The 15,943-nt window shown below is 44.0% G+C and overlaps 1 protein-coding gene across 3 annotated transcripts in view; it reads left to right on the top strand.

Moving 5' to 3' along the window:
• Positions 1–15,943, top strand: part of ttc39c (tetratricopeptide repeat domain 39C) — a 111,191-nt gene that overhangs the window by 35,609 nt on the left and 59,639 nt on the right. The window lies entirely within an intron of this gene.

Below are 15,943 nucleotides of genomic sequence, written 5' to 3'. Positions count from 1 at the left end.
CTTTAATTTCCTGAGTCCACTCACAAATACCTCCCATAATATTTAGTTTTGTGTTTTGTTGTGCTCTTTTCTAGCTAATATGCCCACAATACCCATCCTGCTTTCTCGACCTTGTTCCCATTAAACTACATCTATTTTGTTCCACCTTTGGCCCACTCTCAACTGGAGAATCTCCTGCAATGGCTTCTCATTCCTATCCTTGTTTCTGGAGTTTTCAAAAATCAATTGCTTACCCTTTTCTATTTTGGCATGGAACTGCCTTTCTTTGCTGACATCAACAAAAATACGATGCAGACTTCTCTGTGTATTCTAATGAGATCCACATCCAACTGGTTGTTACTTTTCTTGATAATCCTTCACAATCTTGACATCAGACCAATTCTGTAGTATCCCAATTGAGTTTAAATAGAAATTTCCTATAGTTAAATATTGGGAAGTATTTGTTAACCTTGGGCTGAGGTTTCCACCCCACATCCTGTCTGTCAACAAATCTGCCTACTTCTACTTCCATATTAACTTCCCATCTTTATCTCACTCCGTCAGCATCTTTGCATTTTTCTCACAGCTTACAGTCCCACTTTTGTATCATCAGCAAACCTAGATACTTTACTCCCTCTCTCTTTATCTAAGTTATTAGCATTGACCTGCGAATGGCCAAGGGCTTTAATTTGAGCCTTGCAGCACTAGTCACAGCCTGCAGGTTTGGTTTTAATTTTTGAGTTCCCTTGCTTTGCTTTTGGATGACAACTGCTGATCTTCCTGCCATTCATGCCTCATGTGGACGTTTCTTTATTTGACCTGCCCATTGGTCTTGCAACGCTAACTCAGTATTCTTTAAATCCATTTACCTTCCACCCATAATAGACCTTTCCTTTTTTGTTTGTGTGATATCTTCCCGCATTTCATTTATTATCTATTACATTTTTAATCTTTCTGACAAAAGGTCAGCGATTTGAGACATTAATTCCATTGTGTCTCTGGAGATGCTGCCTGATATGCTAAGTATTATCAGTTTTGTTCTGATTTCCAACCAGTGCAGTATTTTGCTTTAGAAATAAGTGCTTGCTTCACTTAAGCCAGCGCTGTGCCTTGTACATGAAGTATCTCTGATAACTGTTCCAATTCTGCAGTAGTGTACGCTGGCAAAGTGTGAAAATATTACAATCCATTGAGACACAGAGGTACTTAAACAAATTAAATCAATTTCAAGGACACAATTGGAACAGATCCCTTTGCTATAGCCAAGAAGTGACATCCAGTGGTTATGTTAATGAGGAAGTGCTAATGCTGACAATTTGTCACCTGACCTTTCATACAAAAGGGCCTCAGCTTTTCTGAGTGATAATGGGAACTGCAGATGCTGGAGAATCCAAGACAACAAAATGTGAGGCTGGATGAACACAGCAGGCCAAGCAGCATCTCAGGAGCACAAAAGCTGACGTTTCGGGCCTAGACCCTTCATCAGAGAGGGGGATGGGGAGAGGGTTCTGGAATAAATAGGGAGAGAGGGGGAGGCGGACCAAAGATGGAGAGAAAAGAAGATAGGTGGAGAGGAGAGTATAGGTGGGGAGGTAGGGAAGGGATAGGTCAGTCCAGGGAAGACGGACAGGTCAAGGAGGTGGGATGAGGTTAGTAGGTAGGAGATGGAGGTGCAGCTTGGGGTGGGAGGAAGGGATGGGTGAGAGGAAGAACGGGTTAGGGAGGCAGAGACAGGGTGGAACAACCTGTCTCTGCCTCCCTAACCTGTTCTTCCTCTCACCCATCCCTTCCTCCCACCCCAAGCTGCACCTCCATCTCCTACCTACTAACCTCATCCCACCTCCTTGACCTGTCCGTCTTCCCTGGACTGACCTATCCCCTCCCTACCTCCCCACCTATACTCTCCTCTCCACCTATCTTCTTTTCTCTCCATCTTCAGTCCGCCTTCCCCTCTCTCCCTATTTATTCCAGTTCCCTCTCCCCATCCCCCTCTCTGATGAAGGGTCTAGGCCCGAAACGTCAGCTTTTGTGCTCCTGAGATGCTGCTTGGCCTGTTGTGTTCATCCAGCTCCACACTTTGTTATCACTATCATTGTACCTTTTGGAATATGTTTTAATTGTGAAAGAACATTGTGTTTATTATTGACTTGAATTTGAACTGGATGGTTGTTCGATAGGCATAGGTTAGGGCTGATTCGAGACCAAAAGTGGGGGACTATGTAATGAGACAGAGGACGTAGTTAAGGTGCTAAAGAGTACTTAGGCAACAAAGGTAGTAGGGACGTTTAAAGGAATAAAACTCAACAAAGGGCTTGTATTAAAACACTGGCAGTAATCAGTGTAGAAAAAGGTAACTCGGTCTGTTTTTTCATATGCTTTGTGGGCAATTAATGGGACAAAGTTAATTGGCACTGGGTAAAATATCAACTAACAAAAACCAGCATGGATTTGTCAAAGGCAAATTGTGCTTGACTTATCAGGTTGGTTCTTTCTTGAAGTTACAGGGATGGAGGATGTTGTGCATGTAGACCTTCTTTCAAAGCACCAAATCTATACCTCATAAACTGCAGTGGTTAAAGAAAGTTCTCACTACCATTCCTCGGGGACAATTAGGCATGAATGAATAAAGAGGACCACGTATTAGATTTGTTAGCAAAACTCAAGCCTGTGGGATTACAGGTGCCATGGGATAAAAGCAGAGAGTAGTACAAACCAATTTTGTTTCTTAAGAGTACAGTGAAATGTGTAGCCATTATCACCTGAGATCCCCCTTGCGAGCAGTGTTGGGGCCACTGTTTTTATTGTGTAAATGATCAGGAGTCGTAGTCCTATAGCACAGAGGCAGCCCTTTGGCTCGAACTGGTCTGTACCAACCAAAATGTCCATCCACACTAACCCCATTTTCCTGCACTTGGCCCAAAACCTCTCCTATTCATGTATTTGTCCAAGTGACTTTTAAATGTTGTCAATGTACCCTCCTCAACCACTTCCACTGGCAGCTCATTCCATATTCAAACTACCCTCCGTGTTAAAACAAAATGCCCCTCAGGCTCCCATGTATTCTTACCCCACTTAGCTTAAATTGATGCCCTCTAGTCCCAGAATCTGCAACCCTGGAAAAATAACTGAGGGCATTCACCTTATCCATGCTGTCATGATCTTATACACTTATGTAAGTTCGCCTGTCAGTCTCCTATGCTGTGAAGAAAATGTCCTCGTTTGTTCACCCTCTCCCGATAATTCAGTCCCTTGAGTCCTGGCAGCATCCTTTGTAAATTTCTTCTGCATTTTTTCAAGTTTAATAATATCCTTCCTATAAGACGGTGACCAAAACTGAACACAATACTCCAAGTGTGACTTCACCAAAGTCTCGTACAACAGCAACATACCATTCCATGCTCTGAATGAAGGCCAGTGTGTCAAAAGCCTTTTTCACTGTCCTGTCTGCCTGTGACTCTACTTTCATTTAACCTTGCACCTGAACTCCACGGTACTACACTCCTTAAGGCCCTACCATTCACCGTGAAACTTCTACCTTGATTTGACTTAAAATGCAACACATCACACTTAGCTGTATCAAACTCCATTTGCCATTTCTCAGCCCACTTCCCAAGCTGATCAAAATTCTGCTGCGATTTCTAATAACTTTCCTCACGGTCCATGATATCGCTTATTTTGGTGTCATCTACAAACTTACTAATATGCGTTATACATTCTCATTCAAATCATTGATAGAGATAACAAACAGCAGTGGACCCAGCTCTGGTCCTTGAGGCACACTGCTAGTCACAAGCCCCCAGTCTAATAAACATCCTTCCACTTTTACTCTCTGCATCTTACTATCAAGCCAATTGTGTATCCAATTTGCCGGCTTTCCCTGGACATCATGTGATCTAACCTTACAGAGCAGCCTACCCTGTGGAACCTTGTCAAAAGCCTGACTAAAACCCATACAGACTATGTCTACTGCCCTACCCTCATCAACCTTCCTGGTCATTTTGTCAAAGAACTCTTACAGATTTGTTACGTATGATCTCCCACGCATGAAGCCATGCTGACTACTCCTAATCAAACCCTTTCTTTCCAAATGCATGTACATTTTACCCTTCAGAAACTTTGCAAATAATTTATTTACAATAGATGTTAAGCTTACTGGTCTGTGGTTCCCCGGATTTTCTTTGTAGCCCTTCTTTAATAAGGGCACAACATTTGCCACTGTCCACTCTTCCGGGACCTGACCCGTGGCAAACGGTTATGCAAATATATCAGCCAGGGACCCCGACAATTTCTTCCCTAACCTCTTGTGGGGTTCTTGGATTTATCTAGTCAGGACCAGGAGATTTATCCACCTTCATACGTTTTAGTACTTCCAACACCACCTCAACTGTAATATGGACTATGCTCAAAATATCACCACTAACTTCCCCAAGTTCCCAAGTCGTCTTGTCTTTCTCCACAGTAAACACAGAGGAGAAATATTCATTAAGCACCTTGCCCATCTCCTGCAGTTCCACACATACATATCCATTTTGGTCCTTGAAGTGTCCTATTCTCCTTCTAGTTATTCTTTTTCCTTTAATATGCTTAAAGAATCTCTTTGGATTCACCTTAATCTTCTCAGCCAAAGTTATCTTGTACGCCTTTTCGTCCTCTTGATTTCCTTCTTCAGTAAACTCCTATGTCCCCTGTACCTCCAGGGAATTCCCTTGATCCTAGCTGCCTGTACCTGAACCATGCTGCCTCCTTTTTTCTGGTCAAAGCCTCAATATCTCTTGTCATTCAGGGTTCCCTACTCCTGTCAACCTTGCCCTTCACCCTCACAGGAACATATAGACATTGAACTCTAGCTATCACACTTTCAAAGGCTTCCCGTTTGCCGGAGATTCTTTTGCCCGCAAACAAACTACTCCAATCAACCCCTGCAAGCTCCAGTCTAATTCCATCAGAATTGCTCTGGCAAAGTTTAGGACTTGAACTAGTGGATCAGTTTTGTCCCTCTCCATAACTGTTTTAAAATTAATAAAACAATGGTTACAAGTCCCAAAGTGATCCCCCCCCCGCATTGTCACCTCAGTCACCTGTCCTGCACTATTTCACAAGAGTGGGTCGAGTTTTGCCCCTTCCCAAGTATACCATCTATGTGCTGCTTGTGGAAACTTTCCTGAACACATTTAACAAGTTCCACCCCATCTAAGCACTTAACCATCACATTATGGCAGTCCCAGTCTATGTGAGGAAATTTAAAAAATCTTCTACAATGACGACTCTATTGCTCCTACAAGTCTTCCTACATATTTGTTCCTCTAATTCCCATTGACTATTTGGGGGCCTATAGCACACTCCCAATAACATCACCACCCCCTTCTTATTCCTTTGCTCCACCCACAAAGCCTCAGTTATTTCATCTCTGACTACTGCTGTGATACTTGCTTGTAAATCAAGAATGCAACTCCTCCACCACCACCCCTCCCCCCCGCCCCCACTTCTTCGCTCCACCACTGGGCCGAATAAAGCATCTATACACTGGCACATTCAGCTGCCGGTCCTGTCTGTCCTTTAACTTTTGTTTCTGTGATGGCTATAACATCTCAGTCCCATGGACCAATCCACACTCTGAATTTATCGGTCTTTCCTGTCAGCCCTCTCGCAATTAAATAGGTGCAGTTTAATCCATGTGGCATTCCTTGCTCACTGTCCTGTTCCAGCCTGATTGGTCTCTTTGCCTTGCTTTTTCTGATTTATTTTTTTCTCTATTCATTTGCGGGATGTAGGCATTGCTAGCTGGCCAGCATTTCTTGCCTGCCCCTAGTTGCACTTGAGAAGGTAAGGGTGAGTTGCCTTCTTGAAGCCCTGTAGCCCGTGTGCTGTAGGTTGACCCACAATTCCACTGGGGTGGGAATTCCAGGATTTTTGACCCAGTGGCAGTGAAGGAATGATATATTTCCGAGTCAGGATGGTGAATGGCTTGGAAGGGAACTTGGAGGTGGTGGTATTCCCATTTGACAGCTGCCCTTGCCCTTCAAGATAGAAGTGGTTGTGGATTTGGAAGGTGCTGTCTGAGGATCTGTGATGAACTCCTGCAGTGCATCTTGTAGATGGTACACGTTGCTGTTACTGAGCGTCAGTGGTGGAGGAAATCGATGCTTGTGAATGTGGTGCCAATCAAGCGGCTGCTTTGTCCTGGAGGGTGTTGAGCTTCTTGAGTGTTATTGGGGCTGCAGCCATCCAGGCAAGTGGGGAGTATTCCATCACACTCCTGACTTGTGCCTTGTAGATGGTGGACAGGCTTTGGGGAGACAGGAGGTGAGTTACTTACATAGAACATTACAGCACAGTACAGGCCCTTTGGCCCTCGATTTTGTGCCGACCTGTCATACCGATAAGTACTACTTGCCGCAGTATTCCTAGCTTCTGGCCTGCTCTTGTAGCCACTGTGTTAATGTGGTGAGTCCAGTTGAGTTTCTGGTCAGTGATAACCCCAAGGTGTTGATAGTGGTGGATTCGTTGAAGGTAACACCATTGAGTGTCAAGAGATGGTGGTTAGCTTATCTCTTATTGGTGATGGTAAAATCCTGGCTTTTGTGTAGTGCGAATATCACTTATCAGCCCAAGCCTGGATATTGTCCAGATCTTGTTGCATTTAAACACAGACTGCTTCAGTCATGAAGGCTGCTTCAGTCTGCTTCACACACTGCTGAGGAGTCATGAATTCTGCTGAACATTGTGCAATCATCAGCAAACATCCCCATTTGTGACCTTATGATTGGGGGGGAAGGTCATTGACAAAGCATCTGATGATGGTTGGGCCTGGGACACTACCCTGATGAATTCCTGGAGCTAAGATGCCTGACCTCCAGCAACCACGACTATCTTCCCATGTGTCAGATATGACTCCACCCACCGGAGAGATTACCCCTGATATGTATTGATTCCAGTTTTGCTAGGGCTCCTTGATTGCCACATGCAGTGAAATGCAGCTTTGATGTCAAAGGCTGTTACTCTCACCTCACCTCTGGAATTCAACTCTTTTGCCCATGTATGAACCAAAACTGTAATGAGGTCAGGAGCATAGTTGCCCTGGCGGAACCGAACTGGGCGTCACTGAGCACGTTATTACTGAGCAGGTGCTGTTTGATAGCACTGTTACTGACACCTTCCATAACTCAATTGATGATTGAGAGTAGACTGATGGGGCGGTAATTTGCTGGGTTGGATTTGGCCTGCTTTTTGTACGCAGGACATATCTGGGCAATTTGCCACATTGCCAGGTAGATATCAGTGTTGTAACTGTACTGGAACAGCTTGGCTAGGGGAGCAGGATGTTCTGGAGCACAAGCCTTCAGTACTATTGCTGGAATGTTGTCAGGGCTCTTAACCTTTGCAGTATCCAGTGTTTCTAACTGTTTCTTGATATCACGTGAAGTGATTCGAATTGGTTAAAGACTGGTATCTGTGATGCTGGGGACCACTGGAGGAGGCCGAGATGGATCATCCACTTGGCACTTCTGGCTGAAGATTGCTACGAATGCTCCAGCCTTATCTTTTGCACTGATGTGTTGGGCTCTTCCATCATTGAGGATGGGAATATTTGTGGAACCACCGCCTCCAGTGAGTTGTTTAATTGTCCACCACCATTCATGAATCAATGTGGCAGGACTGCAGAGCTTATGTCAGATCCGTTGGTTGTGGGATCGCTGAGCTCTGGCTATCACTTGCTGTTTGGTGTGCAAGTAGTCCGGTTTGATGGCTTCACCAGTTTGATACCTGATCTTCAGGTTTCATGGCTGCTGCTGGCATGTCCTCCTGCACTCTCCTTTGGACCATGGTTGATCGCCTGGCTTAATGGTATTTACTGAGTGAGGGAATATATCGGGCCACATGGTTACAGATTGTGCTGAGTACAATTCTGCTGCTGTTAATGGCCCACGGTGCTCATGGATGCCCAGTCTTCAGTTGTTAGATCTGTGCAAAGTCTGTCCCACTTGGCATGGTGATCGTGCCACACAACACAATGGAAGTTATTCTTACTGTGAAGGTGAGACTTTGTCTCCACGAGTACTGAAATGATCACTCTTACCGTTAGTGTCATGAACAGATGCAACCTGCAGATAGTAGATTGGTAAGGAAAGAGGTCAAGTATTTATTTTCTTCATGTTGGTTCTCCCACCATCTGCTGCAGACCCAGTCTAGCAGCAATGTCCTTTTAGGACGCAATCAGCTCGATCAGTAGTGCTGCGGCTGAGCCACTCTTAGTGGTGGACGTTGAAATCCCCCACCCAGAGTAGATTTGGTGTCCCCTTGCCATCCTCAATGCTTTCTCGAAGCGTTGTTCAACGTGGAGGTGTACTTATTCATCAGCAGAAGGAGGATGGTATGTAGTAATCAGCAGGTGGTTTCCTTGCCTGTTGTTTAATCTGAAGCCATAAGAGCTCATGGGTCCAGAGACAATGTTGAGGACTCCGAGGGCAACTCCCTCCCAACTGTATATCCCTGTGCTGCCATCTCTGCTGGGTCTGTCCTGCTGGTTGAGACATATCCAGGGATAGTGGGGGTGGCTGACAATCGGCAATGATTTCTTGGTGAGTAGTAGTTTCTTAATTCCAGACTTTTTAAAATTATTGAATTCAAATTCCACTATCTGCCATGGTGAGATTCGAGCCCGGGTCCCCAGAACATTAGCTTGGTTTCTGGATTAATAGTCTAGTGATAATACCATTAGGCCATCACCTACCGTACATTATATTTCTGATTATTGAATATCCTTCCAGCCTCGCACTTGCCTCCCTACAACTGCGGATCCCACCCCCATGTAGCAGTAGCAAATTGTTCTGCCAGGATATTGGACCCCGTCCAGTTCAGGTGCAACCCGCCCCTCTTGAACAGGTGCCCTCTGTCCCAGACAAAGGTCCCGATGATAGAACATGGAACATAGAACATTACATCACAGTACAGGCCCTTTGGCCTTCAATGTTGCGCCGACCTGTGAAACCAATCTGAAGCGCATCTAACCTGACTATTCCATTATCATCCATATGTTTATCCAGTGACCATTTAAATGCCCTTAAAGTTGGCAAGTCTACTACTGTTGCAGGCAGGGCATTCCACGCCCTTACTACTCTGAGTAAAAAACCTAACTCTGACTTCTGTCTTTCATCTATCACCCCTTGATTTAAAGCTATGTCCCCTTGTGCTAGCCATCTCCATCTGAGGAAAAAGGCTCTCACTGTCCACCCTATCTAATCCTCTGATCATCTTGTATGTCCCTATTAAGTCACCTCTATTCTCCCTCTCTCTAACGACAACAACCTCAAGTCCCTCTGCCTTTCCTCGTAAGACCTTCCCTCCATACCAGGCAACATCCTGGTAAATCTCCTCTGCACCTTTTCCAATGCTTCCACATCCTTCCTATAATGCGGCGACCAGAACTATATGCACTACTCCAAGTATGGCCGCACCAGAGTTTTGTAAAGCTGCGACAAGACCTCATGGCTCCGAAACTCAATCCCTCTACCGATAAAACCTAACACACTGTACACCTTCTCAACAGCCCTATCAACCTGGGTGGTGATTTTCAGTGATCTATGTACATGAACACTGAGATCTCTCTGCTCATTCACACTACCAAAAATCTTACCATTAGCCCAGTACTCTGTATTCCTGTTACTCCTTCCAAAGTGAATCACCTCACACTTTTCCGCATTAAACTTCATTTGCCACCTCTCAGCCCATCTCTGCAGCTTATCTATGCCCCTCTGTAACCTGCAGCATCCTTCCGCACTATCCACAACTCCACTGACTTTAGTGTCATGTGTAAATTTACTAACCCATCCTTCTACACCTCATCCAGGTCATTTATAAATATGACAAACAGTAGTGGCCCCAGAACAGATCCTTGCGGGACACCACTAGTAACTGAACTCCAGGATGAACGTTTCCCATCAACCACCACCCTCTGTCTTCTTACAGCTAGCCAATTTCTGATTCAAACCGCTAAATCACCCTCAATCTCATGCCTCTGTATTTTCTGCAGTAGCCTACCATGGGGAACCTTATAAAATGCTTTACTCAAATCCATATACACCACATCAACCGCTTTACCCTCATCCACCTGTTTGGTCACCTTCTCAAAGAACTCAATAAGGTTTGTGAGGCACGACCTGCCCTTCACAAAACTGTGTTGACAATCCCTAATCAAATTATTCCTTTCTAGATTATTATCAATCCTATCCCTTATAATCCTCTCCCCACAACTATACCCACAACCAAAGTAAGGCTCACTGGTCTGTAATTACCAGGATTGTCTCTCCTCCCCTTCTTGAACAAGGGGACAACATTTGCTATCCTTCAGTCTCTGGCACTATTCCTGAACATAATGACAACATAAAGATCAAAGCAAAAGGCTCTGCAATCTCCTCCTCCTTCACAGATGCTGCCAGACCTGCTGAGCTTTTCTAAAACCGTATACTTGTTTTTGAGGGGCATGACCACAAAAGATGCTTGCACTCTCCCTTTGCCTTTCCGGGTGGTCACCCAATTCTTCTCTGCTTGTGTAACTCGTACTGGTGGTGTGACCAGCTCCCTAAATGTGCCATCCACAACAATCTCAGCCTCATGGATGCTCTATAGTCAGTCTGTCCACTGTTCCAAGTGCTCCGTGTGGAAAATCAGGAGCTGCAGTTGAACACGCTTCCTGTATACGAACACGCTGGAAGTGTCCCTGATTTCCCACATCACGGGAGGAGCCTTCCACAGAGTCAAATTCTCCTTCCATTTCAAACCTTATCAACTAAATCAATCATATCAACTACAGACAATAATCCAGGAACTGATTACACAACCGTACCCACTCATCTCCAAACTCAAGTCTCTCACTCTCTCATTCTGTACAACTGCAGTTGCAAAAGTTAAGTACATGATATCTCCAGATACTAATCACTCAGTCTGCAAACCTGGTTCCTGAGCAGTGAAACCAATGTGACATTTTGACTCATGATATCACCTCTGGAGCTCTGTCCCTAGATTGAGCTCCACTGTGCTTCCCCAGGTTCGCTCTCCTTCTCCCTGTTGCTGCTGCTCTCACTGATTGGCCTGATCTAGGTCCAGGCCCAACTCTTCAGGTATTTATCCTACTGTTGCTGTTGTTCATCCCCGAACGCTTCTCTTTGTTACTCATACCACGAGCTGTTCAGTTACCTTGGAACCAGTCAGAGTTGTCAGCAAGCTAATGCCCTTTGGCATTGATAACTGATTCGTGCAACTGTAACCAATCAGCTGCTTGTTGCCAGCCAAATGTCTTTGCATACACCAACTGGCGCCATGCCATCTTCAAGCACCTCCCCCAAAACTGGTTGAACAAAGCAGAAACAATGAGTTTCAGTAACTTGAATGCAACAATTCCTTCCCCTATCGTTTTTAAAATTGTGTGTTTTCCATTTGGTCTACAAATCAAAAGTAAATAAAATGATATGTTCTTTACACATTGCTGATATGCGTGTTGTAGATGGTGGGCAAGTAGTAGAGAGACAGAAGATGAGTAATCCTAAATTCTGACCTCTTGCTCGTCCAGTTCAATTTTTGATCAATGATAACCCCTCCCGAATTACTGATAATGAGGGAATCAGCATTGTAATGCCATTAAATGTAAAAGGGCAATCATTAGATTTTCTTTCGTTGGAGATGACTACTGCCTGGTGCGAATGTTACTCACCGTTGACAGTCCAAGCCTTGATGTTGTCCAGCTCCCTTGGACTGCTTCAGTGCCTGAGGAGATGCACACAACAAATGATGTTAAACATTGTGTGGTTGTTAATGAATATTTCCAATTCTGATCTTATGATGGAGGGAATGTCATTGAGAAAGCAAATGAAGATGATCAGGCCAGAGACAATACATTGAGGAACTTTGAAGAGATGTGCTGGACAAAGTTGGCTGACCTCCAACAACCACAATCGAGGAAAGTCATTGATGAGGCATGGAAGATCATTGGGCCCAGGCACTACCTGGAAAATGCCTGCACTGATGTCCTGGGGCTGAGATAATTGACAGCTAATAATTACAACCATCTTCCTTTCTGGTGGGAATGATTCCCTGTTTCCTCCTTGTGTCCATTGACACCAGCTTTGCTTGGTCTCCTTGATGCCTTGATTCTGTTGCTGCTGCCTTGATGCCAAGGACCACAAATCTCTCTGCCCTGTTCAGTTCAGCTCTTCTGGGATTTTCATTGAGCCAGGACTGTAATGAGATGAGGAGTGCAGTTGCCTGGCAAAACCACAACTGCATGCCATTGAGCAGGGTAGCTGGAGGCGTCAGCTAGCTCAGTTGACTGGGCTGCAAGTTTAACATGGCAAACTCAGCAGGTATGAATCCATGAAAGACTGTCCCATCACTTAAGGCATGGTGACGCTCAGGTTAAATTACCACCGTTGCCACCGTAGAGAGCAGGCCTATGGCCCGGTAAGACTATGGCAACTTTCTCTTTGCAAATGTTACTTGATGGCACTGTTGCTAACACCCTATATAAGTTTACTGATTATTGAGATTAGATTGACAGACGTAACTGGGTGGTTTGAATTTGTCTAGCTTTTCATAGACAGGACATACTTGGGCAATTTGCTGGACTTTTGTGTAGATTGTAGTACTATAGCTGTTATGTCTCTAGAATTCTGTTTCTGCACCTCTTCCCCTCTCCTACTGATTGTACATATTCTCTTCTTTTAAGATACTTCTTAAACCTTAAAATAAAAACAAAAAATGTGAGTAATGACAAAAACAAAGCAAGGTTGTGACTTTATCAGATTTTTATAAGCTTTTTCTTTAAAACCTATCTTTCCGATTGAGCTTTTGGTTATCTGTCCTAATTTCTCTCTGTGCATCTTGACAAATTTTATTTAATCCTCATGCTGTAGCAAGTTGGGACAAGGTATCAGGGAGCCTGGTTCCACTCCTCCTGCATCGCTGTTGCTTTGCTGTTCATTCCTTCGTTGTATCAGTCTGTGATCATTGGGATTAAAGTGCTTTTTCACTTAGTTTGTATTAAGAAGTATTCTGTACATGTTTTGCCAATTTGTCGTAAATGTATGTGAAGTCCTCTTTATTACAATACACATGCTGTGTTTCCAATGCCTCTGAATGAGATAATTGTTGGCTCAAGCCCCAATTTGAGTGCACAATCCAAGCTGGCACTGATATAAAGCACTAAAGGAGGGCTTTAATGTGGAGATATGAGATGCTTAATTAAAGGCATAATTGATTCAGTGGCACTATTTGAAAGAAGAGCAGGGGAATTCTTCCATTTTCTTGGCCATTACTCATTCATTTACTCACACTGGTTAAAGAATGCTAGAATAAATTATCTGGTCATACTTCATTGACTGACAATTTTGTCTAAATTACAGCCGTCTTTTGAATGACTTGTGCAACAGAGTTTTTGCCTGCTCTCAGGTGATTGTGAAAGATTCCCTGCACCTATTATAAGGAAGAGCAGGAGAATTCTCTTGCCCATATGCAACATGTATCTGTCAGCCAGAAGCTAAAAACCTTGTTGAATAGGAGGTTGTGAGGTGGTAGTTAGCTGCCAATGTATCTTACATGGTAAGAAAATAGGAACAGCAGTGTGCACCTTTGGTGTGGAAATTCACCACATCTGTTTACACAGCAACTTCCAAACCCACGACCGCTTCCATCAAGAAGGACAAGAGTAGCAGATCCATGGGAACACCACCCCCTGCAGGTTCTCCAAGCCACTCTCCCTCTGATTTTGAAATATACTGTCACTCCTTCAATATCACCAGTCAAAATTCTGAAATTCTCTCCCTAACCACATTGTGGGTCTACCTATAGCACACAGACTGCAGCGGTTCGAGGAGACAACTTGCCGCCACTTTCTCAAGGGCCACCAGGGATGGGTGATAAATACTGGTCTAGCTGGTGACAGTTGCATTCCTTATAAAAGCAAAATTCAAGCTGTAAAACCAACACACTCACTCAATACGATCGTGGCTGTTCTGTTAGCTCAACTGCAACTTCCAGCGCTATCTCCGTATCTATGACTGCCCTTGGTATCCAAAAATCTAATGCAACACAAACTTTTAACAGTGCTTTATTAACTCTAAATTGGTTAATGGACCTTTCTGGTCACAGGGTGCAATGCGACTGGAGCGTTCTTCCGACCGCTTTCAATTTGACAAGTGAATTTGTCGTAGTTTGAATTGCAAGAAGTTCTTTTAGAAGTATGGAAAATAGCAGGAGTGATCCATTCATCCCTCTGAGTTTGCTCCACCATCCAATATGATCATGGCTGATTGGCCAACTCTGTACTCTCTTCCTGCTTTCTCCCCTTACCTTTTGATACACTTAGCTCAAGAATTAAAACTAACATCTACTTGAAAACATTCAACGTTTATGGCTTCAACCACTTTCTGTAACAGAGAATTCGACAGACTTATCATTCTTTGCGTGAAGAAAAATATCCAATATCCTTAGATTATAACTCCTGGTTCTGGATTTCCCCCAGTCACTGGGAGCACTGTTCCTGCTTTTACCTTGTCTAGGGTATTTTAGTGAGTCAGCTTTGACATTAATGCAACAGGCAGCAATAATGAAGTCAGAGTCATTTGTATTGTTCAAGATTATTTGCATATTTTGTTCCACATTGAGAACAAAGGATCATTTTTATACATACATTTCCAGTCTGGATTATAAAGCGCTTTACTCGAATTTTGCCCCATTTTATTGCCAACGAAGGTTTTTTTCTACGTTATATATTGCATTTCAAGTGTTTTGCTGCAATACTATATCTTCTATTCTGACGGTATATTTACACTTCAACTGTGGTTATCACAAACGTCTGCTTTGTTAAAACAGAAAGTGGATAGGTGGTGTTCAAGTGCACCTTCAATGTATACAGTTGAGCACATACTCATAGCTGGCACAATATCCAGGCTTGGGTCGACAAACGGCAAGTAACATTTGCATGACACAAATGCCAGCTACTAAGCACCTCCAACAAGTGGCAATCTAATCACTGCTCCTTGACATTTGATGGTGTTACCATGACTGAATCGCCCACAATCAACACGCTCGGGGTTGCCATTGATCGGAAACTCAATTTGTCGCACATAAACATAGATGCTACAAAAGCAGTTGGTGAGTAACTCACTTCTAATTTCCCAAAGCCTGTCTACTGTCTACAAGACACAAGGCAGGTGTATGATTGAATACTGCCCACTTCCTTAGATGGGTGCAGCTCAAGAAGTTTGACAGTGGCCAGGACAAAGCAGGCCACTTGTTTGGCAGCACATCTACCCCCTCCTCAACCGCCAATGCTTAGTAGTAGTAGTGGTAGTATGTACTATTTCGAAGATCCACTGCAGAAATTCACTCAGGCTCCATAAGACAGCACCTTCCAAACCCATGACCACTTCCATTTATAAGAACAACGGTCACAGTTACATGGGAACACCACACTTGCAAGTTCCCCTCTAAGCTACTCATTGTCCTGAGTGTTGCTGGGTCAAAATTCTGGCATTCCCTCCCTGAGGACATTATGGGTCAACCTGCAGCATATGGGCTACCGCGGTTCAAGATGGGCAATAAAAGCTGGCCAGCCAGCAATGTCCACATCCCATGTGTGAATTTTAAAAAAAGTTTGCATTTTTGTTCAACATTGATGTGGTGCAGCACTCTTGGTGATGCTGTTTTTTTGGGAAAAGATATTAAGTAAAGTCCTCATCTAAGATCCCATGACACCATTTTGCACAGTAGTGTGCAGGAGAGATTCACCAGGATGTTGACTGTAATGAAAACCTTAGTTTTTGTGGAGAGACTGGATAGGCTGAGTTTCTTTTTCTTAAGAGCAGCGGAGGCTGAGTGGGAAGCTGATTGAGATATACAAAATTATGAGGCATAGACAGGGTAGATTGTGAGAATCTCTTCTCCATGGCAGACAAGTCTAACACCGGAGGGT

The sequence above is a fragment of the Stegostoma tigrinum genome, chromosome 5, assembly GCF_030684315.1.
Source record: "Stegostoma tigrinum isolate sSteTig4 chromosome 5, sSteTig4.hap1, whole genome shotgun sequence".
Classification (NCBI taxonomy): Eukaryota; Metazoa; Chordata; class Chondrichthyes; order Orectolobiformes; family Stegostomatidae; genus Stegostoma; species Stegostoma tigrinum.
Note: the sequence above shows the minus strand (reverse complement) of the source record. Positions and strands in the feature narration are given on the sequence as shown.